Source organism: Puntigrus tetrazona, unplaced genomic scaffold (genome assembly GCF_018831695.1).
Source record: "Puntigrus tetrazona isolate hp1 unplaced genomic scaffold, ASM1883169v1 S000000472, whole genome shotgun sequence".
Classification (NCBI taxonomy): Eukaryota; Metazoa; Chordata; class Actinopteri; order Cypriniformes; family Cyprinidae; genus Puntigrus; species Puntigrus tetrazona.
In genome coordinates, this window is record NW_025048114.1 from 1,400,136 (window position 1) to 1,423,374 (window position 23,239).

General features: G+C 48.6%; 26 non-coding genes across 26 annotated transcripts; all 26 read left to right on the top strand.

Annotated features, from left to right (window-relative positions):
- Window positions 1–18: 18 nt before the first annotated feature.
- Window positions 19–92, top strand: trnat-cgu. Its single transcript has one exon. It is a non-coding gene; the product is annotated as a tRNA-Thr (tRNA).
- A 373-nt stretch (window positions 93–465) lies between these two features.
- Window positions 466–539, top strand: trnat-ugu. The gene has a single exon. It is a non-coding gene; the product is annotated as a tRNA-Thr (tRNA).
- Window positions 540–975: 436 nt separating this feature from the next.
- Window positions 976–1,065, top strand: trnar-ucu. The gene is given in 2 exon segments: window positions 976–1,012; window positions 1,030–1,065. It is a non-coding gene; the product is annotated as a tRNA-Arg (tRNA).
- Window positions 1,066–1,284: 219 nt separating this feature from the next.
- On the top strand, window positions 1,285–1,358 carry trnat-agu. Its single transcript has one exon. It is a non-coding gene; the product is annotated as a tRNA-Thr (tRNA).
- An 837-nt stretch (window positions 1,359–2,195) lies between these two features.
- Window positions 2,196–2,269, top strand: trnat-ugu. The gene has a single exon. It is a non-coding gene; the product is annotated as a tRNA-Thr (tRNA).
- A 742-nt stretch (window positions 2,270–3,011) lies between these two features.
- On the top strand, window positions 3,012–3,085 carry trnat-agu. The gene has a single exon. It is a non-coding gene; the product is annotated as a tRNA-Thr (tRNA).
- An 840-nt stretch (window positions 3,086–3,925) lies between these two features.
- trnat-ugu lies at window positions 3,926–3,999 on the top strand. The gene has a single exon. It is a non-coding gene; the product is annotated as a tRNA-Thr (tRNA).
- A 743-nt stretch (window positions 4,000–4,742) lies between these two features.
- trnat-agu lies at window positions 4,743–4,816 on the top strand. Its single transcript has one exon. It is a non-coding gene; the product is annotated as a tRNA-Thr (tRNA).
- Window positions 4,817–5,207: 391 nt separating this feature from the next.
- Window positions 5,208–5,281, top strand: trnat-cgu. The gene has a single exon. It is a non-coding gene; the product is annotated as a tRNA-Thr (tRNA).
- Window positions 5,282–5,651: 370 nt separating this feature from the next.
- On the top strand, window positions 5,652–5,725 carry trnat-ugu. Its single transcript has one exon. It is a non-coding gene; the product is annotated as a tRNA-Thr (tRNA).
- Window positions 5,726–6,160: 435 nt separating this feature from the next.
- trnar-ucu lies at window positions 6,161–6,251 on the top strand. Its single transcript is given in 2 exon segments — window positions 6,161–6,198; window positions 6,216–6,251. It is a non-coding gene; the product is annotated as a tRNA-Arg (tRNA).
- A 219-nt stretch (window positions 6,252–6,470) lies between these two features.
- Window positions 6,471–6,544, top strand: trnat-agu. The gene has a single exon. It is a non-coding gene; the product is annotated as a tRNA-Thr (tRNA).
- An 827-nt stretch (window positions 6,545–7,371) lies between these two features.
- Window positions 7,372–7,445, top strand: trnat-ugu. Its single transcript has one exon. It is a non-coding gene; the product is annotated as a tRNA-Thr (tRNA).
- A 435-nt stretch (window positions 7,446–7,880) lies between these two features.
- Window positions 7,881–7,970, top strand: trnar-ucu. Its single transcript is given in 2 exon segments — window positions 7,881–7,917; window positions 7,935–7,970. It is a non-coding gene; the product is annotated as a tRNA-Arg (tRNA).
- Window positions 7,971–8,188: 218 nt separating this feature from the next.
- Window positions 8,189–8,262, top strand: trnat-agu. The gene has a single exon. It is a non-coding gene; the product is annotated as a tRNA-Thr (tRNA).
- Window positions 8,263–8,655: 393 nt separating this feature from the next.
- trnat-cgu lies at window positions 8,656–8,729 on the top strand. Its single transcript has one exon. It is a non-coding gene; the product is annotated as a tRNA-Thr (tRNA).
- A 373-nt stretch (window positions 8,730–9,102) lies between these two features.
- Window positions 9,103–9,176, top strand: trnat-ugu. Its single transcript has one exon. It is a non-coding gene; the product is annotated as a tRNA-Thr (tRNA).
- Window positions 9,177–9,611: 435 nt separating this feature from the next.
- trnar-ucu lies at window positions 9,612–9,701 on the top strand. The gene is given in 2 exon segments: window positions 9,612–9,648; window positions 9,666–9,701. It is a non-coding gene; the product is annotated as a tRNA-Arg (tRNA).
- Window positions 9,702–9,917: 216 nt separating this feature from the next.
- trnat-agu lies at window positions 9,918–9,991 on the top strand. The gene has a single exon. It is a non-coding gene; the product is annotated as a tRNA-Thr (tRNA).
- A 391-nt stretch (window positions 9,992–10,382) lies between these two features.
- Window positions 10,383–10,456, top strand: trnat-cgu. The gene has a single exon. It is a non-coding gene; the product is annotated as a tRNA-Thr (tRNA).
- A 377-nt stretch (window positions 10,457–10,833) lies between these two features.
- trnat-ugu lies at window positions 10,834–10,907 on the top strand. Its single transcript has one exon. It is a non-coding gene; the product is annotated as a tRNA-Thr (tRNA).
- Window positions 10,908–11,343: 436 nt separating this feature from the next.
- On the top strand, window positions 11,344–11,433 carry trnar-ucu. Its single transcript is given in 2 exon segments — window positions 11,344–11,380; window positions 11,398–11,433. It is a non-coding gene; the product is annotated as a tRNA-Arg (tRNA).
- Window positions 11,434–11,651: 218 nt separating this feature from the next.
- trnat-agu lies at window positions 11,652–11,725 on the top strand. The gene has a single exon. It is a non-coding gene; the product is annotated as a tRNA-Thr (tRNA).
- A 10,452-nt stretch (window positions 11,726–22,177) lies between these two features.
- On the top strand, window positions 22,178–22,251 carry trnat-ugu. Its single transcript has one exon. It is a non-coding gene; the product is annotated as a tRNA-Thr (tRNA).
- Window positions 22,252–22,625: 374 nt separating this feature from the next.
- On the top strand, window positions 22,626–22,699 carry trnat-ugu. Its single transcript has one exon. It is a non-coding gene; the product is annotated as a tRNA-Thr (tRNA).
- A 435-nt stretch (window positions 22,700–23,134) lies between these two features.
- trnar-ucu lies at window positions 23,135–23,224 on the top strand. Its single transcript is given in 2 exon segments — window positions 23,135–23,171; window positions 23,189–23,224. It is a non-coding gene; the product is annotated as a tRNA-Arg (tRNA).
- Window positions 23,225–23,239: the final 15 nt, after the last annotated feature.

The following is a 23,239-nucleotide window of genomic DNA, read 5'->3' on the forward strand; positions in this document are numbered from 1 at the left end:
AACGCACAGCTCTGCAAGGGTGCCGTGGCTTAGTTGGTCAAAGCGCCTGTTTCGTAAACAGGAGATCCTGGGTTCAAATCCCAGCGGTACCTTTATTGGGGTGGTAGCATCACGTTGGAGAGCGTGGCTTTTCTTTCCTGAAGCTGAGTGCAAATGGGTGGGAGTTTCAGTAGGCCATTTCACCAGTGTGCCGCTTATCAACTGCTGCCAAAAACACTGGCCAGGGACGAATGCATGACTGCAGCAGGAGCTGTGGCTTGGAAAACGGAGTTCTTGGCTTCAAAATTCCAGCGGTGCCTTTGGTGGGGCTGGAGCACCATCAAAGAAAGTGTGGCTTTTCTTTCCTGAAGTGAAATGCAAACGACGGTAGCAAAAAGAGGGCCGGGGCAACAGGCAGTTGCTCCATTGCGCCACCTCAGCTGCTAACAAACAATACTAGCCAAGGCAAAGTGCCAGAAGAAGCGAGGTGCCGTGGCTTAGCTGGTCAAAGCGCCTGTCTTGTAAACAGGAGATCCTGGGTTCGAATCCCAGCGGTGCCTGCAGGGGCTCTAGCAATCACCTTAGGCAGTGTGGCTTTTCTTTCCTGAAACGGAATGCAAACGGGCGGAGTTTCAGTAGGCCGATTCACCAGTGCGCCACTCATCAGCTGCTGCAAAAAACACTGGCCAGGGCGAATGGGTGATAGCAGGAGGATAGGGTGGCTTGTGAAGAGGCACAAATCCCAGCTGAGCCTTTCTGCATTCTGAAAGCCCTCACAAGCGAGAATTCAGTATCGCTGGAGCAATGGACTTCTACTCTGACAGATGAGGAGATTCACAGGTTGTGGCTATATCAAGGATAGCGCGGCATGCAAATGAGGTGCCATGGCTTAGCTGGTCAAAGTGCCTGTCTTGTAAAAAGCTGAAATCAAGCGACCTTGCTTTCAGTAGGCTGCTTTGCTAAAACCTTCACATGGCTCGGCGAGCCGTGACAACAGGCTCTGTGGCGCAATGGATAGCGCATTGGACTTCTAGACTGCCACATGAGGTGATTCAAAGGTTGTGGGTTCGAGTCCCACCAGAGTCGTTTCATTTTGCCTTTCTTAAGGCCGCTCGGCCAACAAACACCGAGACTTCCTGACCACCCTGATTCAGCTGTCATGAAAACATTGCTCTGTGGCCTCTGTTTCGGACAGGAAGGCGACCTCACATCGATTGGACCGAGACAAGCTGTGAAGTAGGAGCTGCAATTCCGTTTCCAAACCATCCTTTCTGACTTCGCAACATTGCTCAGCACAAGCCCACAGGCGCTGTGGCTTAGTTGGTTAAAGCGCCTGTCTAGTAAACAGGAGATCCTGGGTTCGAATCCCAGCAGTGCCTTCCTTGTTCACTCATCTGTCGCTGGTCAGGATTCAACCTTCAGCTCCCTTTTCCAAGATAGCGCGACCTTCTGATGCACCACAGCAAAGAGGTGCCGTGGCTTGTCAACCTTCCTATCTTGAGATTCTGGGTTGGCCAGGGCAGCATGTAGTTTCACCAGGGTGAATCCATGTCACGACCGGGTGCCGTGACTTAGCTGGATAAAGCACCTGTCTGGTCAACGGGAGGTCCTGAGTACAAATCCCATCGGAGTCTCGGGCAGGGTTGTAGAATCGCCTTCGAGAGTGTGGCTTTAATTTCCAAAAAGCGGAACAGCAGGCAGTTTCTCCTGTGTGCCACCCACCAGTTGCTGACAAAGCACACTGGCCGGGCAAACGCACAGCTCTGCAAGGGTGCCGTGGCTTAGTTGGTCAAAGCGCCTGTTTCAGTAAACAGGAGATCCTGGGTTCAAATCCCAGCGGTACCTTTATTGGGGTGGTAGCATCACGTTGGAGCGTGGCTTTTCTTTCCTGAAGCTGAGTGCAAATGGGTGGGAGTTTCAGTAGGCCATTTCACCAGTGTGCCGCTTATCAACTGCTGCCAAAAAACACTGGCCAGGGACGAATGCATGACTGCAGCAGGGAGCTGTGGCTTGGAAAACGGAGTTCTTGGCTTCAAATTCCAGCGGTGCCTTTGGTGGGGCTGGAGCACCATCAAAGAAAGTGTGGCTTTTCTTTCCTGAAGTGAAATGCAAACGACGGTAGCAAAGAGGGCCGGGCAACAGGCAGTTGCTCCATTGCGCCACCCCTCAGCTGCTAACAAACAATACTAGCCAAGGCAAAGTGCCAGAAGAAGCGAGGTGCCGTGGCTTAGCTGGTCAAAGCGCCTGTCTTGTAAACAGGAGATCCTGGGTTCGAATCCCAGCGGTGCCTGCAGGGGGCTCTAGCAATCACCTTAGGCAGTGTGGCTTTTCTTTCCTGAAACGGAATGCAAACGGCGGGAGTTTCAGTAGGCCGATTCACCAGTGCGCCACTCATCAGCTGCTGCAAAAACACTGGCCAGGCGAATGGGTGATAGCAGGAGGATAGGGTGGCTTGTGAAGAGGCACAAATCCCAGCTGAGCCTTTCTGCATTCTGAAAGCCCTCACAAGCGAGAATTCAGTATCGCTGGAGCAATGGACTTCTACTCTGACAGATGAGGAGATTCACAGGTTGTGGCTATATCAAGGATAGCGCGGCATGCAAATGAGGTGCCATGGCTTAGCTGGTCAAAGTGCCTGTCTTGTAAAAAGCTGAAATCAAGCGACCTTGCTTTCAGTAGGCTGCTTTGCTAAAACCTTCACATGGCTCGGCGAGCCGTGACAACAGGCTCTGTGGCGCAATGGATAGCGCATTGGACTTCTAGACTGCCACATGAGGTGATTCAAAGGTTGTGGGTTGAGTCCCACCAGAGTCGCTTCATTTTGCCTTTCTTAAGGCCGCTCGCCAACAAACACCGAGACTTCCTGACCACCCTGATTCAGCTGTCATGAAAACATTGCTCTGTGGCCTCTGTTTCGGACAGGAAGGCGACCTCACATCGATTGGACCGAGACAAGCTGTGAAGTAGGAGCTGCAATTCCGTTTCCAAACCATCCTTTCTGACTTCGCAACATTGCTCAGCACAAGCCCACAGGCGCTGTGGCTTAGTTGGTTAAAGCGCCTGTCTAGTAAACAGGAGATCCTGGGTTCGAATCCCAGCAGTGCCTTCCTTGTTCACTCATCTGTCGCTGGTCAGGATTCAACCTTCAGCTCCCTTTTCCAAGATAGCGCGACCTTCTGATGCACCACAGCAAAGAGGTGCCGTGGCTTGTCAACCTTCCTATCTTGAGATTCTGGGTTGGCCAGGGCAGCATGTAGTTTCACCAGGGTGAATCCATGTCTCACGACCGGTGCCGTGACTTAGCTGGATAAAGCACCTGTCTGGTCAACGGGAGGTCCTGAGTACAAATCCCATCGGAGTCTCGGGCAGGGTTGTAGAATCGTCTTCGAGAGTGTGGCTTTAATTTCCAAAAGCGGAACAGCAGGCAGTTTCTCCTGTGTGCCACCCACCAGTTGCTGACAAAGCACACTGGCCGGGCAAACGCACAGCTCTGCAAGGGTGCCGTGGCTTAGTTGGTCAAAGCGCCTGTTTCAGTAAACAGGAGATCCTGGGTTCAAATCCCAGCGGTACCTTTATTGGGGTGGTAGCATCACGCTGGAGAGCGTGGTTTTTCTTTCCTGAAGCTGAGTGCAAATGGGTGGGAGTTTCAGTAGGCCATTTCACCAGTGTGCCGCTTATCAACTGCTGCCAAAAAACACTGGCCAGGGACGAATGCATGACTGCAGCAGGGAGCTGTGGCTTGAAAACGGAGTTCTTGGCTTCAAATTCCAGCGGTGCCTTTGGTGGGGCTGGAGCACCATCAAAGAAAGTGTGGCTTTTCTTTCCTGAAGTGAAATGCAAACGACGGTAGCAAAAGAGGGCCGGGGCAACAGGCAGTTGCTCCATTGCGCCACCCCTCAGCTGCTAACAAACAATACTAGCCAAGGCAAAGTGCCAGAAGAAGCGAGGTGCCGTGGCTTAGCTGGTCAAAGCGCCTGTCTTGTAAACAGGAGATCCTGGGTTCGAATCCCAGCGGTGCCTGCAGGGGCTCTAGCAATCACCTTAGGCAGTGTGTGGCTTTTCTTTCCTGAAACGGAATGCAAACGGCGGGAGTTTCAGTAGGCCGATTCACCAGTGCGCCACTCATCAGCTGCTGCAAAAACACTGGCCAGGGCGAATGGGTGATAGCAGGAGGATAGGGTGGCTTGTGAAGAGGCACAAATCCCAGCTGAGCCTTTCTGCATTCTGAAAGCCCTCACAAGCGAGAATTCAGTATCGCTGGAGCAATGGACTTACTCTGACAGATGAGGAGATTCACAGGTTGTGGCTATATCAAGGATAGCGCGGCATGCAAATGAGGTGCCATGGCTTAGCTGGTCAAAGTGCCTGTCTTGTAAAAGCTGAAATCAAGCGACCTTGCTTTCAGTAGGCTGCTTTGCTAAAACCTTCACATGGCTCGGCGAGCCGTGACAACAGGCTCTGTGGCGCAATGGATAGCGCATTGGACTTCTAGACTGCCACATGAGGTGATTCAAAGGTTGTGGTTCGAGTCCCACCAGAGTCGCTTTCATTTTGCCTTTCTTAAGGCCGCTCGGCCAACAAACACCGAGACTTCCTGACCACCCTGATTCAGCTGTCATGAAAACATTGCTCTGTGGCCTCTGTTTCGGACAGGAAGGCGACCTCACATCGATTGGACCGAGACAAGCTGTGAAGTAGGAGCTGCAATTCCGTTTCCAAACCATCCTTTCTGACTTCGCAACATTGCTCAGCACAAGCCCACAGGCGCTGTGGCTTAGTTGGTTAAAGCGCCTGTCTAGTAAACAGGAGATCCTGGGTTCGAATCCCAGCAGTGCCTTCCTTGTTCACTCATCTGTCGCTGGTCAGGATTCAACCTTCAGCTCCTTTTCCAAGATAGCGCGACCTTCTGATGCACCACAGCAAAGAGGTGCCGTGGCTTGTCAACCTTCCTATCTTGAGATTCTGGGTTGGCCAGGGCAGCATGTAGTTTCACCAGGGTGAATCCATGTCTCACGACCGGGTGCCGTGACTTAGCTGGATAAAGCACCTGTCTGGTCAACGGGAGGTCCTGAGTACAAATCCCATCGGAGTCTCGGGCAGGGTTGTAGAATCGTCTTCGAGAGTGTGGCTTTAATTTCCAAAAGCGGAACAGCAGGCAGTTTCTCCTGTGTGCCACCCACCAGTTGCTGACAAAGCACACTGGCCGGGCAAACGCACAGCTCTGCAAGGGTGCCGTGGCTTAGTTGGTCAAAGCGCCTGTTTCGTAAACAGGAGATCCTGGGTTCAAATCCCAGCGGTACCTTTATTGGGGTGGTAGCATCACGTTGGAGAGCGTGGCTTTTCTTTCCTGAAGCTGAGTGCAAATGGGTGGGAGTTTCAGTAGGCCATTTCACCAGTGTGCCGCTTATCAACTGCTGCCAAAAAACACTGGCCAGGGACGAATGCATGACTGCAGCAGGGAGCTGTGGCTTGGAAAACGGAGTTCTTGGCTTCAAATTCCAGCGGTGCCTTTGGGGCTGGAGCACCATCAAAGAAAGTGTGGCTTTTCTTTCCTGAAGTGAAATGCAAACGACGGTAGCAAAAGAGGGCCGGGCAACAGGCAGTTGCTCCATTGCGCCACCCTCAGCTGCTAACAAACAATACTAGCCAAGGCAAAGTGCCAGAAGAAGCGAGGTGCCGTGGCTTAGCTGGTCAAAGCGCCTGTCTTGTAAACAGGAGATCCTGGGTTCGAATCCCAGCGGTGCCTGCAGGGGCTCTAGCAATCACCTTAGGCAGTGTGGCTTTTCTTTCCTGAAACGGAATGCAAACGGCGGGAGTTTCAGTAGGCCGATTCACCAGTGCGCCACTCATCAGCTGCTGCAAAAACACTGGCCAGGGCGAATGGGTGATAGCAGGAGGATAGGGTGGCTTGTGAAGAGGCACAAATCCCAGCTGAGCCTTTCTGCATTCTGAAAGCCCTCTCAAGCGAGAATTCAGTATCGCTGGAGCAATGGACTTCTACTCTGACAGATGAGGAGATTCACAGGTTGTGGCTATATCAAGGATAGCGCGGCATGCAAATGAGGTGCCATGGCTTAGCTGGTCAAAGTGCCTGTCTTGTAAAAAGCTGAAATCAAGCGACCTTGCTTTCAGTAGGCTGCTTTGCTAAAACCTTCACATGGCTCGGCGAGCCGTGACAACAGGCTCTGTGGCGCAAATGGATAGCGCATTGGACTTCTAGACTGCCACATGAGGTGATTCAAAGGTTGTGGGTTTGAGTCCCACCAGAGTCGTTTCATTTTGCCTTTCTTAAGGCCGCTCGGCCAACAAACACCGAGACTTCCTGACCACCCTGATTCAGCTGTCATGAAAACATTGCTCTGTGGCCTCTGTTTCGGACAGGAAGGCGACCTCACATCGATTGGACCGAGACAAGCTGTGAAGTAGGAGCTGCAATTCCGTTTCAAACCATCCTTTCTGACTCTCGCAACATTGCTCAGCACAAGCCCACAGGCGCTGTGGCTTAGTTGGTTAAAGCGCCTGTCTAGTAAACAGGAGATCCTGGGTTCGAATCCCAGCAGTGCCTTCCTTGTTCACTCATCTGTCGCTGGTCAGGATTCAACCTTCAGCCCCTTTTCCAAGATAGCGCGACCTTCTGATGCACCACAGCAAAGAGGTGCCGTGGCTTGTCAACCTTCCTATCTTGAGATTCTGGGTTGGCCAGGCAGCATGTAGTTTCACCAGGGTGAATCCATGTCTACGACGGGTGCCGTGACTTAGCTGGATAAAGCACCTGTCTGGTCAACGGGAGGTCCTGAGTACAAATCCCATCGGAGTCTCGGGCAGGGTTGTAGAATCGCTCTTCGAGTGTGGCTTTAATTTCCAAAGCGGAACAGCAGGCAGTTTCTCCTGTGTGCCACCCACCAGTTGCTGACAAAGCACACTGGCCGCAAACGCACAGCTCTGCAAGGGTGCCGTGGCTTAGTTGGTCAAAGCCTGTTTCAGAAACAGGAGATCCTGGGTTCAAATCCCAGCGGTACCTTTATTGGGGTGGTAGCATCACGTTGGAGAGCGTGGCTTTTCTTTCCTGAAGCTGAGTGCAAATGGGTGGGAGTTTCAGTAGGCCATTTCACCAGTGTGCCGCTTATCAACTGCTGCCAAAAACACTGGCCAGGGACGAATGCATGACTGCAGCAGGGAGCTGTGGCTTGGAAAACGGAGTTCTTGGCTTCAAATTCCAGCGGTGCCTTTGGTGGGGCTGGAGCACCATCAAAGAAAGTGTGGCTTTTCTTTCCTGAAGTGAAATGCAAACGACGGTAGCAAAGAGGGGCCGGGCAACAGGCAGTTGCTCCATTGCGCCACCTCAGCTGCTAACAAACAATACTAGCCAAGGCAAAGTGCCAGAAGAAGCGAGGTGCCGTGGCTTAGCTGGTCAAAGCGCCTGTCTTGTAAACAGGAGATCCTGGGTTCGAATCCCATCGGTGCCTGCAGGGGCTCTAGCAATCACCTTAGGCAGTGTGGCTTTTCTTTCCTGAAACGGAATGCAAACGGCGGGAGTTTCAGTAGGCCGATTCACCAGTGCGCCACTCATCAGCTGCTGCAAAAACACTGGCCAGGGCGAATGGGTGATAGCAGGAGGATAGGGTGGCTTGTGAAGAGGCACAAATCCCAGCTGAGCCTTTCTGCATTCTGAAAGCCCTCACAAGCGAGAATTCAGTATCGCTGGAGCAATGGACTTCTACTCTGACAGATGAGGAGATTCACAGGTTGTGGCTATATCAAGGATAGCGCGGCATGCAAATGAGGTGCCATGGCTTAGCTGGTCAAAGTGCCTGTCTTGTAAAAAATCTGAAATCAAGCGACCTTGCTTTCAGTAGGCTGCTTTGCTAAAACCTTCACATGGCTCGCGAGCCGTGACAACAGGCTCTGTGGCGCAATGGATAGCGCATTGGACTTCTAGACTGCCACATGAGGTGATTCAAAGGTTGTGGGTTCGAGTCCCACCAGAGTCGCTTTCATTTGCCTTTCTTAAGGCCGCTCGCCAACAAACACCGAGACTTCCTGACCACCCTGATTCAGCTGTCATGAAAACATTGCTCTGTGGCCTCTGTTTCGGACAGGAAGGCGACCTCACATCGATTGGACCGAGACAAGCTGTGAAGTAGGAGCTGCAATTCCGTTTCCAAACCATCCTTTCTGACTTCGCAACATTGCTCAGCACAAGCCCACAGGCGCTGTGGCTTAGTTGGTTAAAGCGCCTGTCTAGTAAACAGGAGATCCTGGGTTCGAATCCCAGCAGTGCCTTCCTTGTTCACTCATCTGTCGCTGGTCAGGATTCAACCTTCAGCTCCCTTTTTCCAAGATAGCGCGACCTTCTGATGCACCACAGCAAAGAGGTGCCGTGGCTTGTCAACCTTCCTATCTTGAGATTCTGGGTTGGCCAGGGCAGCATGTAGTTTCACCAGGGTGAATCCATGTCTACGACCGGGTGCCGTGACTTAGCTGGATAAAGCACCTGTCTGGTCAACGGGAGGTCCTGAGTACAAATCCCATCGGAGTCTCGGGCAGGGTTGTAGAATCGTCTTCGAGAGTGTGGCTTTAATTTCCAAAAGCGGAACAGCAGGCAGTTTCTCCTGTGTGCCACCCACCAGTTGCTGACAAAGCACACTGGCCGGGGCAAACGCACAGCTCTGCAAGGGTGCCGTGGCTTAGTTGGTCAAAGCGCCTGTTTCGTAAACAGGAGATCCTGGGTTCAAATCCCAGCGGTACCTTTATTGGGGTGGTAGCATCACGTTGGAGAGCGTGGCTTTTCTTTCCTGAAGCTGAGTGCAAATGGGTGGGAGTTTCAGTAGGCCATTTCACCAGTGTGCCGCTTATCAACTGCTGCCAAAAAACACTGGCCAGGGACGAATGCATGACTGCAGCAGGGAGCTGTGGCTTGGAAAACGGAGTTCTTGGCTTCGAAATTCCAGCGGTGCCTTTGGTGGGGCTGGAGCACCATCAAAGAAAGTGTGGCTTTTCTTTCCTGAAGTGAAATGCAAACGACGGTAGCAAAGAGGGCCGGGCAACAGGCAGTTGCTCCATTGCGCCACCCCAGCTGCTAACAAACAATACTAGCCAAGGCAAAGTGCCAGAAGAGCGAGAGGTGCCGTGGCTTAGCTGGTCAAAGCGCCTGTCTTGTAAACAGGAGATCCTGGGTTCGAATCCCAGCGGTGCCTGCAGGGGCTCTAGCAATCACCTTAGGCAGTGTGGCTTTTCTTTCCTGAAACGGAATGCAAGCGGCGGGAGTTTCAGTAGGCCGATTCACCAGTGCGCCACTCATCAGCTGCTGCAAAAACACTGGCCAGGGCGAATGGGTGATAGCAGGAGGATAGGGTGGCTTGTGAAGAGGCACAAATCCCAGCTGAGCCTTTCTGCATTCTGAAAGCCCTCACAAGCGAGAATTCAGTATCGCTGGAGCAATGGACTTCTACTCTGACAGATGAGGAGATTCACAGGTTGTGGCTATATCAAGGATAGCGCGGCATGCAAATGAGGTGCCATGGCTTAGCTGGTCAAAGTGCCTGTCTTGTAAAAAGCTGAAATCAAGCGACCTTGCTTTCAGTAGGCTGCTTTGCTAAAACCTTCACATGGCTCGGCGAGCCGTGACAACAGGCTCTGTGGCGCAATGGATAGCGCATTGGACTTCTAGACTGCCACATGAGGTGATTCAAAGGTTGTGGGTTCGAGTCCCACCAGAGTCGTTTCATTTGCCTTTCTTAAGGCGCGCTCGCCAACAAACACCGAGACTTCCTGACCACCCTGATTCAGCTGTCATGAAAACATTGCTCTGTGGCCTCTGTTTCGACAGGAAGGCGACCTCACATCGATTGGACCGAGACAAGCTGTGAAGTAGGAGCTGCAATTCCGTTTCAAACCATCCTTTCTGACTTCGCAACATTGCTCAGCACAAGCCCACAGGCGCTGTGGCTTAGTTGGTTAAAGCGCCTGTCTAGTAAACAGGAGATCCTGGGTTCGAATCCCAGCAGTGCCTTCCTTGTTCACTCATCTGTCGCTGGTCAGGATTCAACCTTCAGCTCCCTTTTCCAAGATAGCGCGACCTTCTGATGCACCACAGCAAAGAGGTGCCGTGGCTTGTCAACCTTCCTATCTTGAGATTCTGGGTTGGCCAGGGCAGCATGTAGTTTCACCAGGGTGAATCCATGTCTACGACCGGGTGCCGTGACTTAGCTGGATAAAGCACCTGTCTGGTCAACGGGAGGTCCTGAGTACAAATCCCATCGGAGTCTCGGGCAGGGTTGTAGAATCGTCTCGAGAGTGTGGCTTTAATTTCCAAAAGCGGAACAGCAGGCAGTTTCTCCTGTGTGCCACCCACCAGTTGCTGACAAAGCACACTGGCCGGGGCAAACGCACAGCTCTGCAAGGGTGCCGTGGCTTAGTTGGTCAAAGCGCCTGTTTCGTAAACAGGAGATCCTGGGTTCAAATCCCAGCGGTACCTTTATTGGGGGGTGGTAGCATCACCTTGGAGCGTGGCTTTTCTTTCCTAAAGCTGAGTGCAAATGGGTGGGAGTTTCAGTAGGCCATTTCACCAGTGTGCCGCTTATCAACTGCTGCCAAAAAACACTGGCCAGGGACGAATGCATGACTGCAGCAGGGAGCTGTGGCTTGGAAAACGGAGTTCTTGGCTTCGAAATTCCAGCGGTGCCTTTGGTGGGGCTGGAGCACCATCAAAGAAAGTGTGGCTTTTCTTTCCTGAAGTGAAATGCAAACGACGGTAGCAAAAAGAGGGCCGGGGCAACAGGCAGTTGCTCCATTGCGCAACCCCTCAGCTGCTAACAAACAATACTAGCCAAGGCAAAGTGCCAGAAGAAGCGAGGTGCCGTGGCTTAGCTGGTCAAAGCGCCTGTCTTGTAAACAGGAGATCCTGGGTTCGAATCCCAGCGGTACCTGCAGGGGCTCTAGCAATCACCTTAGGCAGTGTGGCTTTTCTTTCCTGAAACGGAATGCAAACGGCGGGAGTTTCAGTAGGCCGATTCACCAGTGCGCCACTCATCAGCTGCTGCAAAAAACACTGGCCAGGGCGAATGGGTGATAGCAGGAGGATAGGGTGGCTTGTGAAGAGGCACAAATCTCAGCTGAGCCTTTCTGCATTCTGAAAGCCCTCACAAGCGAGAATTCAGTATCGCTGGAGCAATGGACTTCTACTCTGACAGATGAGGAGATTCACAGGTTGTGGCTATATCAAGGATAGCGCGGCATGCAAATGAGGTGCCATGGCTTAGCTGGTCAAAGTGCCTGTCTTGTAAAAAGCTGAAATCAAGCGACCTTGCTTTCAGTAGGCTGCTTTGCTAAAACCTTCACATGGCTCGGCGAGCCGTGACAACAGGCTCTGTGGCGCAATGGATAGCGCATTGGACTTCTAGACTGCCACATGAGGTGATTCAAAGGTTGTGGGTTCGAGTCCCACCAGAGTCGTTTCATTTTCCCTTTCTTAAGGCCGCCGGCCAACAAACACCGAGACTTCCTGACCACCCTGATTCAGCTGTCATGAAAACATTGCTCTGTGGCCTCTGTTTCGGACAGGAAGGCGACCTCACATCGATTGGACCGAGACAAGCTGTGAAGTAGGAGCTGCAATTCCGTTTCCAAACCATCCTTTCTGACTTCGCAACATTGCTCAGCACAAGCCCACAGGCGCTGTGGCTTAGTTGGTTAAAGCGCTTGTCTAGTAAACAGGAGATCCTGGGTTCACATCCCAGCAGTGCCTTCCTTGTTCACTCATCTGTCGCTGGTCAGGTGTAATGGAAATTATTCTAATTGATTACATTTAATGTTTATTGTTCACTTTTAACACTGAATTGAATTAACTTCACTATTAAACTAACTTTACTTAAAGATAGATTATATATATATTCAGTAACATCACGGTACTAGGTACCTAACACAGAAACATACATTAGTGACCTGGAATATTAGTGTTATGGGAAACATACACTGTGTGCGTGACAGAGAGGTTAAACCCATGTTGAACAACCTCATGGGAGTACAGGATGCCCTATCTGTGCTAGGTAATGGGAGATAAACTGGAGAACAATCAGACACTGTAAGCACAGATGGGTGGCGTGACTTTGGACTATTTCAATTGGTTCGAGATGAATTTGAGCGACCTTGGAATGTATACTTTTGCCTATAAAACCTCTAATCTGTGAGCTCACTGTTATCTCTTTGCTCACAGACTTCACTGTGTGTAAACCAGATCATTTTGTTCTCTGCGCAGAGAAATAAAGCAAGACAAAGACAAATTTGCTGGACTCTTTATTTTTCAGTCTTCACATAATTCTGAGTTGAAAATTCCATGACAATCTTGGCGACGAGGATGGGATCCGACAGCTGATCGTCCGGGACTTGAAAGGCGTTGGTAGGCTGATCACCCTAAGCCCACAAAGGGTCTTAGCCCTGTACCCCAAACGGTTTCAGGAAGAGGAACTGACGCCTGAGGCCCAGTGGACCGTCACTGCTGGATTCCTTAAAAGAACCAGGAAAACGCGTGCTGAAAACGGTGAGACTGATTTTGAGACACGAGTTTGTCTTTGTCTTAAAAAATTATTAACGGGTATATATATATATAAATAAATTAATTTTCTTTCATCTTGGTCTGACAAAAACAACGAGTGGTTTGATATTCCTAGATTCACGAACGCATGGCCGAGCCGCCCTATAGGTTTCACGGGTTAGTGAAAAAGGGTATTGTCTGCGAGTAAGCAAGACAAAAAAAAAAAGGGCGTAAGGGACTCTGTACGAGTAAGTACAGGAGTAAGAAGACTCTGCGCGGGTTAGTGCAGAGCCACACGGCAGTGACGACTGAGTGTGAGGAAAGAGGACGCGTCCCAGGTACAGGTAAAGTCTCGGATTGCAAGTATGGGGTCTAGTAATGTCAAACCTGAAATCGATCTAGACGATTTAAACAGCCCAATTTATGTTGACATGAGAAAGAAATATGGACAGAGAATTATGGAAGTGATACCGATTTGGATCGAAGATCATGATTTTCCAAAAAGGGGCACGTTTAGTGTGACGACTCTAAACAGGGTGAAGGAAAGTTTGGAAAAGCGTGAAAGTAAACTTAGGGATGAGAAAAAGTTGAAAAACAAACAAAAAGATCTGTTTCAGAAACATAGACAATATCTGAACTATTGGCTAGAAGAGGCAGAACGCCGAGAAAAACGGCGAGCCCTGAAAGAACTGCCTCATAAAAATGTAGAGTCAGAAACAAAGAAAGTTAAAGGAACAGAGTATACTGCTCAGAAATCTTCTTCTCTCTATCCCTCTCTAGAAAACCAGTGCGCCATGGGTGGACTTTGATCTTGACTCCTGGCCTTACCCCACCAACAAATGCCCCAGCCGCTGGCACCACCACCGCAATCGCCACCACCACAACCGCCGTCTTACTACCCTGCTGCGACGACACCCGTGGGTTTATGGAAAGGAGGACAGTTGCCCGCCTCTCTTACCGTTCCAACGGCACCTGCACCATCTCAGCCTTCTACATCCAGCGACGGAGTTCGAAAGATGAGATACTCCGTGACCGCACGAGAACCAGATCCAGATCGCTTGAAAGACTGGCACTAGAACCGGACTGCGTGGATGAGAACGACGTGAGGGAAACGCGACATCTTTCCCTATGATTCAGGTGGCTGGCCCACAAGGAACCACGATGGTTTTTCGACCATGGACTGAGACAGACTTGAGGCAGGTTATGACAAATCTGCCAAACCCCAGAGACTCGGGAGAAAAGTTTGTAGTGGAACTGGATGCGTTCTGTCAAGAATTCAGCCCAACGATGCTCGAACTCAAACGCCTGCTGATGATCAAGATGGGGCCGGCGGACTGGCACAAGATCCGACCAGATTTCCCCCAGGTGGACACGCGGAGAGTTCAAGCAGAGTGGGGACACGCTGAGAGAACGAGCCATACAGGTCAGCAGTAAAAGCTCTGGGCGGACGATTCAAGGCCCTTTTTCCTGCTTGGATTAACACCGACAAGATCAACTACTGCACACAAAGAAGGGACGAGTCAGTTGACGACTATTTTGTGCGACTGTATGAGACTTTCAACACTTATAGTGGAATGCCAGAGCCGGACATTAGAGGGGAAATTCCAAAGATGTGGGAAGCTCATTTACGCAGCCGCTTCCTGAGTGGACTGAAACCCGAAATAACGACTATCGTCAAGCAAACCTGCATCGAGTGGGAAGACGAGAAACTGGAGAGGATTCAAAAACATGCGTTACATGCTGAAAAGATGTTGGCGGAGAAAAGTGCGAAAAAGGCTGAAAAGGAGCTCCAGCTGCCAAACCTGACAATGTACAGAGGAGCGAATTATCGAGGCCGAGGGCGGGGGAGAGGAAGAGGGCAAAGACTGTCTCAAGTTGATCCGGATGTTTGTTTTTATTGCAAAAAGCCCGGACATTGGAAAAATGAGTGCCCGCTTTTGAATAGACACACGAAGTCTAAACCGAAAGCAGATTGACGGCAGAGTGCGAGAGAGGAGGGGGGAGTTGAGAGCAAAGTCTACGGCGACCACACTTCAGTAACAGATAAGTTTGACACACACACACCCACATCTGACACTGCGAATTGCAATGAAGAAATGCTTGCTGTCATACACGATTGCATTGCTAAATTAGAAAATGAGAAATCTTTCAGACAAAGAGAATTAGGCACATATACTCATTTGAATGACTTAGCATATCAACAAATGCCAGAGGTTAGCTTATGGATAGACGGAGTTGAAAGGGTGTTTTTAGCTGATACGGGGCCACGAGTTCAGTATTAAGGATAAATGAGTTTGCCTCTGTCCCCAAATTGAGTGGAAATTTTGCATGGACGATTTCTGCATCTGGTCATACTGTTAAAGAGAATTATACAGTCCCTCTGAGGTGTAAAGATGAGAATGGTGCAAGTTTCAGACACAGCTTCCTCCTCTCACAGCACTGTCCAAAAAATCTGCTGGGGAGAGATTTGTTGTGCAAACTGGGTATTTCTCTAATATCTGGTCCAGAAGGTGTGAAAGCAGTTCAGTGCCAAATTCAAACTCTGACTGCAATCCAACATACACCACTATATGTTTATCAATGGAAATTGCAAGATGATGAATTATGCGAAAGTCTTGTCAATGGCGCTAAAGACAGAGTTTCGCCTGATTCTGATTTTATGCCATTCTCAGACTTACATTGCTCAGCACATGTGTCTCTGGCTAGAGACGAGTTGTTTGAACAGAAATGGTTTCCACGTATTGAGATATTGCAATTGAATTGGCTAATTTGGACAGAAAATAAATGTGCTGCTGCTGTTGCATTAACCGATGAACAGCAGGTGTTTTTTGATGTTGTGGATTCTTTTCCCCATGTCGTTGTCGAAAGGGAGCGACAATCGTTGGGAAGACATTGGTCCCTTTGTAAAGACGTGTATCTTTCATGAAAATTGGTTGCGGACTGCTGAGAAAAATGTTGAATATAATCCAACTCTGTCTGCATATCGAACGAATTTGACTGAGCCTGCTGCGATGGCTGAACGCACAGTTCATGTGAGTGAAAGTGCATTGCCCAATCACTGCTTCCTTACAGAAACTGAAATGGAAAGCATTCCAGCTCTCAAGGAAGTTCCAAAGACTGTTTGGGCTTCTTCTAAATATGACGTGGGGTTGATCAAGAATTGTGACCCTATTCAAATTATTCCAAAATCTGATTACAGACCATGCAAACCTCAATATCCTTTGAAAAGGGAAGCTATTGAGGGAATCAAGCCAGTTTTTGAGGCATTGAAAAGGCTGGAGTGATTGTGGAATGTGAGAACTCTCCTGTGCGTACACCCATCTTTCCTGTCAAAAAGATAAGAGACGCAGACCAGCCGGTTGAGTGGAGGTTTGTGCAAGACTTGCAGGCTGTAAATGATGCAGTTCAGACACAGGCTCCTATTGTTCCCAACCCGCACACACTCCTATCACAAATACCAGGTGATGCTGAATGGTTTTCGGTTGTTGATCTTTCCAATGCTTTCTTTTCTGTGCCGGTTCATAAAGACAGCCAATTTTGGTTTGCTTTCAATTTTAATGGCAAACCTTACACTTTTACTCGACTTTGTCAAGGATTCAAAAATTACGCCTGTATTGTTCGGGCGAGGCACTGAAGAGAAGTTTGGAAACATTACAATTGGCACCAGGGTCAGCTTTAATTCAATATGTCGATGATCTCTTAATAACAGCCAGAGATGAAGAAACTTGTACACAGGACACTGTAAAGCTGTTGAAACATTTGGCTGCTGAAGGCCACAAGGTCAGTTTGTCAAAGTTGCAGTTTGCAAAAAGGAGGTGACGTTTCTAGGTCACATTATCAACAAGCAGGAAAATCTCTAACACAAAAAAAGAGAATAGAGGCAATTCAAAAGATTCCAAAGCCTCTGACAAAACAGCTCATGTCATTTTTGGGAATGTGTTCATATTGTAGAACATTTATTCCCAACTATGCCATTGAAGAGTCACCTTTGAGCGCTTTGGCTCACGGAAGAAGGTTGCAGCCACATGACAAACTGACCTGGACTCCTGAAGCAGAGAAAGCATTTGAAAGGTTGAAAATGTTGTTACAGACATCCCCAAGTCTGGGACTTCCAGACCCTGAGAGAAATTTTGTACAAACAGTTGATGAGAAAAATGGTTTCATGTCTTCTGTTCTGTTACAGGATCACGGGGGAAAGCTGAGACCGGTGGCATATTTTTCAAGTAAACTCGACCCTGTGGCAGCAGGTTTACCAAATTGTCTGAGAGCTGTAGCAGCAGCAGAAAAAGCTATTTTAGCTTCAAGGGAAATTGTGGGATATTCTGATGTAACATTACTAGTGCCACACGCTGTCTCTATGATCCTGTTGGAACAGAAAACATCTCATTTGTCAACAGCCAGATGGCTCAGATATAATACCATTCTATTGGAAATGCCAAACATCACAGTAAAACGGTGTACAGTATTGAATCCTGCCACACTGCTCCCGACCGAGCAGGATGGCGAGGAACATAATTGTATCGCTGCATTGGAACAGGTGTACACCGCGACCAGATTTAAAAGAAACCCCCCTTGACAATGCAGATTTGGTTTTGTTTGTTGATGGTTCAGCGTCTCGAGACCCAGAAACCGGTAAAAACAGAGTAGGTTACGCAGTAACCACCGCGCATGCGACATTAGTAAGCGGAGCGCTCCCCGCGCATTACTCTGCGCAAGCGGCCGAATTAGTAGCATTAACAGAAGCCTGTAAAATCGCAGAAGGAAAAACAGTCACCATCTACACAGATTCTCGTTATGCTTTTTCGACCTGTCATGATTTTTCGGCTCTATGGCGATGTAGGAAATTTCTAAAATCCGATGGTAAACCTATCCAAAATCATGATAAAATAGCAGCCTTGTTAGAAGCGATTTTGCTTCCAAGGTCGATTGCTATTTGCAAGTGCGTCGCCGCATTCCAAGTTTAACGATTTTGTATCATTAGGAAACAAACGCGCTGATATCGCTGCGAAGAACGCAACAAAGGGAACAGAACCTTCTCTTACATGTGTAACTGTTAACGATGACGAACTAACCTTCCCTTCTAGTTCTCTCTTGCAGCTATGCAGGGTTTCGCAACACCAGAAGAGAAAAACAATGGGTGAAGGCCGAGTGCAAGCTGAAAGACAACGTTTGGCTGAGCAATCGAAGACAAACCTTGTTTGCCAAAACACTTTTTCCCACACTATGCCAAATTAGTGCACGGGTTAGATCACATAAGCAAAATGGGAATGTTTGACATGATCAATCAATATTGGTTTACAAAAGGATTTACTTCCTTTGCAGACAAATATTGTCAATCTTGTATGATCTGTGCCACAAATAATGTAGGAAGAGGACAACAGGTCCCTTTGGCAGCACATCCACCACCAAGTCAACCTTTTGATCACATAATGTTCGATTTCATTGAACTGACACCATGTGAAGGTAAGAAATTCTGCCTTGTTTTGGTTGATATGTTCTCAAAATGGGTGGAAGTCTTCCCCACATCTAAGCAAAATGCTGGGGCTGTTGCAAAGGCACTAGTGTCTGAGATCGTCCCAAGATGGGGAATACCAAAAAAGATTAGTAGTGATAATGGCACACCTTTTGCTAATGAGGCAATCGATCAGGTTGGGAAATTCTTGGGAATTGACATACGTAAAACATACCTCCTATCATCCAGCGTCCGGGGTAGTGTTGAAAGAAAAATGGAATTTTGAAAAATAAACTGGCAAAGTGTTGTGAGCAAACAGGTCTGTCTTGGGTCAAAGCACTTCCCATTGTGTTGATGTATATGAGAATGAGAAAAAGAGCAAAGTCTAATCTCAGCCCATTTGAAATCTTGTTTGGCAGGCCTCCATCGCTTGGAGTGGGACCGAACCCCGACCATTGCCCTCTACTGCTCTGTGTGAAGATGACATGTTGAACTATTGTAAAAATCTGTCTTCGACTCTCTCTCAGATCTCTCAACAGGTCAAGGACGCTCTACCTAAACCAGCAGAAGGATTTCTGCATGACATCAGACCTGGTGATTTTGTGGTGGTCAAGCGATTTCAGAAGGAAACATTGGAAATCAAGGAGGTGGAACGGCCCGTTCCAGGTCCTGCTGATAACGCACACTGCGGTTAAGGTGGCTGAGAGGGCTACGTGGATATACACGCCAGCCACTGCAAAAGGTCCCAGCACCACCAGAGGGAGACGCGGCCCAATAAACAGTGATTGACCCGCTGCCCCGTGCCAAGGGGGACGTCTGACTGACAAAGGTAAACGAACACACAGTGGTGTATGGGAGCTGAACACGCAGCAACATCACTGTGTGGGAGTGAGCTGATGTCAGTACAGGCCAACGGATGCCGAAAAGAAAAGGATTTTTCCCATCACCATAGAAGAGCAAGGGCTCTATGGATCAGACGCTTGTGGTGGAACACTAGATACCCGCTCACCCCGATTCTATATCGCTGCTATAAGAGGAAAATAGGAAACGACGTATGTAAAGCAGTTAGACAAATAGTTGAACAAGATAGTGCAGTGTTAGCTGTCATTACCACAATTGGCTGGAGAGCATCACATTTCTATGAAGGACAGACTGCTGCGCTTCCTGTATAGTAAACCAAATATAAGACCTCAATTAGATAGACAAACAGGGCAAATTTGTTTCTTCCCCTACAAAAATACCAGGTGTCACGTGGCAGTATCTGACAAGATGGTATCCTCTAAATTGAGAAGGAAGATAGACAAGTTCAAAACCTATACGACTTGTACCCAAACCTTTTGACCCTAATCATAAGCATGACGCTGGTCGTCCTCTCATTTGCACTATTCATCATGATATACACGGAGAAACAACGTGAACATCATGTCACTGAATGTGACGATATGGTTAATCAAACTCTCCTCCGGCAAGTCAGAGCGGTCAAGACAGGAGATGAGCACTGGTTAGACCACCGAATCGCCCACATCCGTATGCTAACAATATGTGGTGGAGGCTGCTTAACTTCACTGCTAAAAACGAATGGCTTGACTGACTGCTACGTGTGCACAACTCCCTCACAGCATAACCGAGGGGATTGGTGGGCCTATCAAGACCCAGATAAGGATCTGATCAAGCACATAACAGCAATATCAGTGGCAGCAGCAGGGCTACCCGAACACAGTGACTTCTGGATCATGGAGAATTCAACTGAGTGGACAAAGATTAGAACCCTGAAGAGGGTGGCAGGCCGCATTGCTATAGTGAAAGACATACCATCTAACCTGTCCTGTTATCGAAATGACGGGGACAAGACTCCATGGGAGAAATACCCATCAATCACTGCAATGAGATGTACAACTCACTCCTGATCACTCAAGAAGCCGGTCACAAATGCATGGGGTGCTTGTTGAATTCCATCATTGGGGTAGGACTTCTGCCACAATGTCACATCAGCCGACGTTATCTCACCGGTAGCAACCCCAACGATCGGGTGAGATGCAAACAAGATTGCTCAGAGGTCCACATTCCTGACAACGATGGTACCAGTGTGGTGGAGGAATGGTACTGGCTGTGTGGACATGTCGTGTATGCTTCACTGCCCCGGCACGGTGGACAGGCACATGTGCTATGGTACAGTTATATGGAGGAGCGATCGCGTAAGAGCACCAGAACAACTTCACACGAAGAAGCCAGGACATCGCCTCACTAAGGCCAAGAGAGAAATCGAGAAGAGGGTGACTTCACTGCGTGACCGAGTCAAGATATCAAGCCTTGGACGGGACAACCCTGTCCCGAAAGAACATCGACTATGGAACGGAGCTGAGAAATTCTTCCAGGCTTTGGTCCCGCTCTCTTGGTGTGGCATTCCTCCAAAATGAAGTGGAAGTGACACGGTATGAACTAATCAGCTTCATGAATACCACAAAGGTAATGATGGAGGGGATCAAGGAGGAACTGAGAGGCCTGAGACTGACAGCGTTGCAGAATCGACTTGTGTTGGATCAACTTACAGCCATTTCCGAGGCGTGTGTGCTGTTGTAGGATCTGCATGTTGTACCTATATTCCTGACAATGATGCTGATGGTCATATGATAGATTCGGGTATTCAGAATATCACCAATGCGGTAAACAGGCTAAAGGCTAGGGAGATTAGTGCTGATGATGATGTGTGGGGATGGAATTGGTTCAAGGGATTATGGCAAAAGGCTGAGTATATTGGTTTGCTTGCCATTTCAGCACTATCTGTGTTTGTTCTGTTACTGTGTATATGGCCTTGTGTGATGAGCATGGTAAAAAGAGCAGTGAATTCGACTATGAGAGCTTCTGCCACACACCAAATGATAATATTTAATCACTGGGGAGTAAGATAGAGGATAAATCCAGAAAGGTGGTGAATATTGTTGATTGTGATGATTATGATGATTCAAGTGATGATGAAGAGTAACCTAAAGGTTAAAGGGGTCTCGAGTAGATAATTTCACAAGATAACACCATTTAAAGGGAAAATTCTACATTTCAATTAACGTTTTTTTATATATATATATATATAGTCAATGATTTTCTCAGATTGAGTTTTATGTAATCTCCAGTTAATCACATGTTAAAGATGTTTATTATGTTTTTCAAACCCTTATTGTGTGATGGTGTGTTCTGAATCCATGTGAATTTACACACTTGATGTTATCGTTAAGGATTTTATTTTATTATATTCTAATTTGACAGGTGATCAAGAATGATCAAAAGGAGGAGTGTAATGGAAATTATTCTAATTGATTACATTTAATGTTTATTGTTCACTTTTAACACTGAATTGAATTAACTTCACTATTAAACTAACTTTACTTAAAGATAGATTATATATATATTCGTAACATCACGGTACTAGGCACGAAACACAGAAACATACATTAGTGACCTGGAATATTAGTGTTATGGGAAACATACACTGTGTGCGTGACAGAGGTTAAACCCATGTTGAACAACCTCATGGGGGAGTACAGGATGCCCTATCTGTGCTAGGTAATGGAGATAAACTGGAGAACAATCAGACACTGTAAGCACAGATGGGTGGCGTGACTTTGGACTATTTCAATTGGTTCGAGATGAATTTGAGCGACCTTGGAATGTATACTTTGCCTATAAAACCTCTAATCTGTGAGCTCACTGTTATCTCTTTGCTCACAGACTTCACTGTGTGTAAACCAGATCATTTTGTTCTCTGCGCAGAGAAATAAAGCAAGACAAAGACAAATTTGCTGGACTCTTTATTTTTCAGTCTTCACATAATTCTGAGTTGAAAATTCCATGACACAGGATTCAACCTTCAGCTCCCTTTTCCAAGATAGCGCGACCTTCTGATGCACCACAGCAAAGAGGTGCCGTGGCTTGTCAACCTTCCTATCTTGAGATTCTGGGTTGGCCAGGGCAGCATGTAGTTTCACCAGGGTGAATCCATGTCACGACCGGGTGCCGTGACTTAGCTGGATAAAGCACCTGTCTGGTCAACGGGAGGTCCTGAGTACAAATCCCATCGGAGTCTCGGGCAGGGTTGTAGAATCGTCTTCGAGAGTGTGGCTTTAATTTCCAAAAGCGGAACAGCAGGCAGTTTCTCCAGTGTGCCACCCACCAGTTGCTGACAAAGCACACTGGCCGGGCAAACGCACAGCTCTGCAAGGGGTGCCGTGGCTTAGTTGGTCAAAGCGCCTGTTTTGTAAACAGGAGATCCTGGGTTCAAATCCCAGCGGTACCTTTATTGGGGTGGTAGCATCACGTTGGAGAGCGTGGCTTTTCTTTCCTGAAGCTGAGTGCAAATGGGTGGAGTTTCAGTAGGCCATTTCACCAGTGTGCCGCTTATCAACTGCTGCCAAAAAACACTGGCCAGGGACGAATGCATGACTGCAGCAGGGAGCTGTGGCTTGGAAAAACGGAGTTCTTGGCTTCGAAGTCCAGCGGTGCCTTTGGTGGGGCTGGAGCACCATCAAAGAAAGTGTGGCTTTTCTTTCCTGAAGTGAAATGCAAACGACGGTAGCAAAGAGGGCCGGGGCAACAGGCAGTTGCTCCATTGCGCCACCCCTCAGCTGCTAACAAACAATACTAGCCAAGGCAAAGTGCCAGAAGAAGGGAGGTGCCGTGGCTTAGCTGGTCAAAGCGCCTGTCTTGTAAACAGGAGATCCTGGGTTCGAATCCCAGCGGTGCCTGCAGGGGCTCTAGCAATCACCTTAGGCAGTGTGGCTTTTCTTTCCTGAAACGGAATGCAAACAGCGGGAGTTTCAGTAGGCCGATTCACCAGTGCGCCACTCATCAGCTGCTGCAAAAAACACTGGCCAGGGCGAATGGGTGATAGCAGGAGGATAGGGTGGCTTGTGAAGAGGCACAAATCCCAGCTGAGCCGTTCTGCATTCTGAAAGCCCTCACAAGCGAGAATTCAGTATCGCTGGAGCAATGGACTTCTACTCTGACAGATGAGGAGATTCACAGGTTGTGGCTATATCAAGGATAGCGCGGCATGCATATGAGGTGCCATGGCTTAGCTGGTCAAAGTGCCTGTCTTGTAAAAGCTGAAATCAAGCGACCTTGCTTTCAGAAGGCTGCTTTGCTAAAACCTTCACATGGCTCGGCAAGTCATGACAACAGGCTCTGTGGCGCAATGGATAGCTCATTGGACTTCTAGACTGCCACATGAGGTGATTCAAAGGTTGTGGGTTCGAGTCCCACCAGAGTCGCTTTCATTTTGCCTT